Raw genomic sequence first — 4,779 nt, forward strand, 5'->3', positions numbered from 1 at the left:
AAAGTTGCCATGAGGATCCTCACACAAGCCGTCAAAATGCTCATAGTTGCCCACAATTCGTTCATAATTGCGGACATAGAGCTCACAGTTACCATGAGAAGGTTCACACTAGCCGTCAAAATCCTCACACTTGCCGTCAAAACGATCATAGTTGCCGACTTTTCGTTCATATTTGCGGATATAGGGCTCATAGTTGAAAACATAATTTTTCATGCTTATCTTCAAAATACTCGCAGTTGGCTTCACAATGTTCACACGTGCTTCCAAAGTGCTCACACTCGCTTTCATGATGCTCATAGTTGCCGACTTTTTGTTCATAATTGCCGACCCAAGGCTCACAGTTGCCATCAAAACGCTCATAGTTGTCGACTTTTCGTTCATAATTGCGGATATAGAGCTCACAATTGAATACATAATTTTTCATGTTTATCTTGAAAATACTAGCAGTTGGCTTCAGAATGTTCACACGTACTTTCAGGGTGCTCACACTTGCCGTCAAAACGCTCATAGTTGCCGACTTTTCGTTCATAATTGCGGACATTGGGGTCAAAGTTGCCGACATTGTAGTTTATGTTTACCTTCCAAATACTCTCCGTTGCCTTGACAATTTTCACACTAACCCTGAAATTGCTAACACTCGCTCTCACAAGGCTCATAGTTGTCGACCTTTCATTCATAATATGAAATATACAGTTGATAGTGTAAGTTAAATGTTTCATGGTTGCTGTCAAAAGGCTCACAGTTGCCGTCAGATTCCTCACTCAAGCCGTCAGCATGCTCACATTTACCGATAAAGTGCTCATAGTTGCCGACTATTTGTTCATAATTGCCGACCTATGGCTCACAGTTGCCGTCAAAACGCTCATAGTTGCCGACTTTTCGTTCATATTTGCGAATATAGGGCTCACAATTGAAAACATAATTTTTCATGCTTATCTTCAAAATACTCACAGTTGACTTCAGAATGTTCACAGGTGCTTCCAAAGTGCTCACACTCGCTTTCATGATGCTCATAGTTGCCGACTTTTCGTTCATATTTGCGAATATAGGGCTCACAATTGAAAACATAATTTTTCATGTTTATCTTCAAAATACTCGCATTTGGCTTCAGAATGTTCACAGGTGCTTCCAAAGTGCTCACACTCGCTTTCACGATGCTCATAGTTGCCGACTTTTGTTCATAATTGCCGACCCAGGGCTCACAGTTGCCGTCAAAACGCTCATAGTTGCCGACTTTTCGTTCATATTTGCGAATATAGGGCTCACAATTGAAAACATAATTTTTCATGCTTATCTTCAAAATACTCACAGTTGACTTCAGAATGTTCACAGGTGCTTCCAAAGTGCTCACACTCGCTTTCATGATGCTCATAGTTGCCGACTTTTGTTCATAATTGCCGACCCAGGGCTCACAGTTGCCGTCAAAACGCTCATAGTTGCCGACTTTTCGTTCATAATTGCGGACTTAAGTCTCATAGGTGGCAACATAATGGTTCATGGTTGCCGTCAATATGCCCAAAGTTGAACACGTATCTCCCATGGAAAACTTTAACCGCTTATCGCCATGAGAGCTCAAAATCCAGCCTAAAGTTGAAATTGAACGCTGTCAGCGGAATCAAAACCTGGAGGTTTTTTTTTTTTTTTTTTTTTTTTTTTTTTTTTTTTTTTTACAAAGGAGCGTTCAATGGAATTCCGTAATATGAAATAAACTGAATATTCGTGTGAACGAGCATGAAAATTAGGACCTCTTTTATGCGTGTACTTAAGGGATGAGCTAAGTGACTGATGACAGATATGTTGGAATGTGAATGTCGATGAACCGAATAACATATCGTTGTTAATTCACAGGTACAATTGAGACATGATATATCTTTTCAAACGTAGGCATTTTGTAAGCAGCACCGCAAATTTTGTCCGCGAAGACAGGCTTTGCTGTCCGCCAAGATGTGCGGACATTGTGAGGGAAAATGAAAAGAAGAAAAATAGTGATAAAAAGAAAAACAACATAAATTTTATTTCACCATATAGTTTACTCTTTCAATGGGCGACCTATAATAGAGTAAGAAAGTAAATAAGAAGAATTTTACATTTTGCTCACACTTGTGGTCATTTTTATTCCAAATTAAGTTTTTGTACTATTGCAAGAAAACTATTCGTACCCGATTAATTTAATTTCTGCAAGACGTGAACCTACATACTTTACAGGGAAGTTCATAAAAAGAATTGTTGTATCGCCATATATATATAAAACTTTAAAATGTTACAGAAGGTTGAACATTTGACGGCAAACAGAGGCCACACTGACCGTCGAAAACTGCGAACGCAGCCGGCAGGTGTAGAGGAGAACACAAAATCATGTTCTTTCTCAATTGTAAAGAGACCGTAGAAGCTAGAATAGTGAAAGTTCTACACAAGACGTACTTAAACACAGTACATGCGACAACGTACAAACAGTTTGTATATACAAATTACTAACAGAGAAAATTCAGTTTCTCTTTTACCGGAGGGTTAAAATTTTGTCGGCGAAGACAGGTTTCGATTGCCGCAAAGATGTGTGGATACTGTGGTGGAAGGTGAGACGAGGAAAAATATTGATAAAAAGGAAAACAATATAAAATTTATTTAACTATATACTATTCTGCGTCAATGGGTGAACTATAAGAGAGTGAGAATGTAAATTGGAATACCATTACATTTCGCTCACCCTTGTGGTCAAGCTTGTTTGAAATTACGTTTCTACACTATTTTTGGGAAATTATTCAAACCAGAATAGTGCAATTTGCACAGAAAGTGTATGAAAATACTGTGCACGGGAATTGATATAAAGAATTGTAGTAACTCCAATTTTATGAAGGAAAATATACTTCAAATTGGTGCAGAAGGTTGAAAATATTACTGCAAGCACAGACCACACTGGCCGTCAAGGGCTTTGAACGCTACCTGCAAGGATAGATGAGAAATTGAAATCATTTTCTTCCCACTACGAATAGAAAAACCAATAAAACTAGAATAGTAATATTTCTAAACGGAATATATGCAAACACAGTATATCGCAGTAGGTTATTAGGAATTTTTATATTCACATTTACAAAAATGATAAAAATAATAATAATAATAATAATAATAATAATAATAATAAATAATTAAAAAAGTTATTACAGTTCAAAATGTAGCGGAGGGTTGAAAATTTTCCGGCTAAAACGAGGTTTATTGGAAATGAAGATGTGTGGGCATGCACCGTAAAAATAAGACAATCGTTAGAGCAGTGTGTGTGTGTGTGGGGGGGGGGGATAAACATAGAAATAATGAAAAGAAATCACTAATATCCATTCCAGCTTCAATTAATGAACAATGATGTAGGGAGAGAGCAAACAACAACACTGTTGTTTATTCCTTCACATTCGGAATGACGGTCATCCCAGATTCTGTTTTTCCACTATCTTGACGAAAGATAGATTAGTGACATTACCAGCCTACCTGTACCTAAACACTGTGCATTGAAATATGTATAATATTAGTACTCTCATATTTGCGCAGATAAGGCTCATAGTTGCCGTCAACATGCTCACAGTTGCCGTCAAAATGCTCACACGTGCCGTCAAAATGCTCACACTTGCCGTCACAATTTATAAGGTTTAAAAAATGCGGTAAGAAGTAAAGCAACATAAATGTCACTTAACCAGATACTATTCTGTGCTAATGGGTGAGCAATAACAGAGTAAGAAAGTAAATTGGAAAACTTTTACATTTCGCTCACACTTGTGGTCATGTTTTTTTTTTTTTTTTTTTTTTTTTTTGTAAATTACGTTCTCCCACTATTTTAACGAAACTATTCAAACCAGAATAGTGCAATTTCTACATGAGGTGTACCTTGATCCCAGCATAATTGTGGGACGTAAATCTTGAAGATTTCATTTAATTTCATTTTTAATAATAATACTAATAATAGTAATAAATATGTGCAAGAAAGTTGAAATTTGGCTTAATACGGGAGGCGAACGACCCAGGCTGTTTGCCGGAATAAAACTTGGATCCCTAACGCCAGAAGCGCATATATTAACGGCTTAGCCACGAGGTGGCTGATACAGAAATAATGCAAATTCCAATATTTTTACTTTTTGCTAATGTTTGAAATTGTTGTTATTGCAAATCACGTTTTTAACAAAACTGTTCTAACTACAAAAGTGAAATTTCAACCCAAACCATGGCAAAGCACTGAAAAGTAAGGAAAAGCATGGCAAAGTAAAGAAATATGTAAAGAATATATATTTAACCGCAGTGACACGGAATATATATAAAAATTCATCCATGGTTTTTCTCACAAACCCAACTCCCCCCCCCCCCCCCGAAAGAAAAGATAGGTTTATTGCATCTCTTTGCTCCGGTGCATAATCGTGGCAGATAGGTTAAAATTTCAAGGGACTTCGTGCACACTATAGCAACAGCAAAGTATATGGGAAGGAACGGCAGAAATCCGATAAAACGCGGTGTTGGCGTGTGCCACCTCGGTAGTGAAAGAATAATTTCTTTCTGTGAACACGAATTTTTCTCAACGAGATTAAATAAATAAATAATTTAATAAAAATTAAATACTTCTAAGGGAAGAACACAGCAAATGAATGACGAGGTAGGTAAAAATTCAAAATGGAAATACAGGGCTGTGAAGTTCAAAAATAAATAAATAAATAAATAAATAAATAAACCATTATCATACTTAAAAATATGTGGTAAAAATTAAAAAGAAAATAAGACCTTTGTTGTACTCTCACGAGAAGATAC

This window comes from Thermobia domestica, unplaced genomic scaffold, assembly GCF_964235325.1.
Source record: "Thermobia domestica unplaced genomic scaffold, izTheDome1.hap1.1 HAP1_SCAFFOLD_371, whole genome shotgun sequence".
Taxonomy (NCBI): domain Eukaryota; kingdom Metazoa; phylum Arthropoda; class Insecta; order Zygentoma; family Lepismatidae; genus Thermobia; species Thermobia domestica.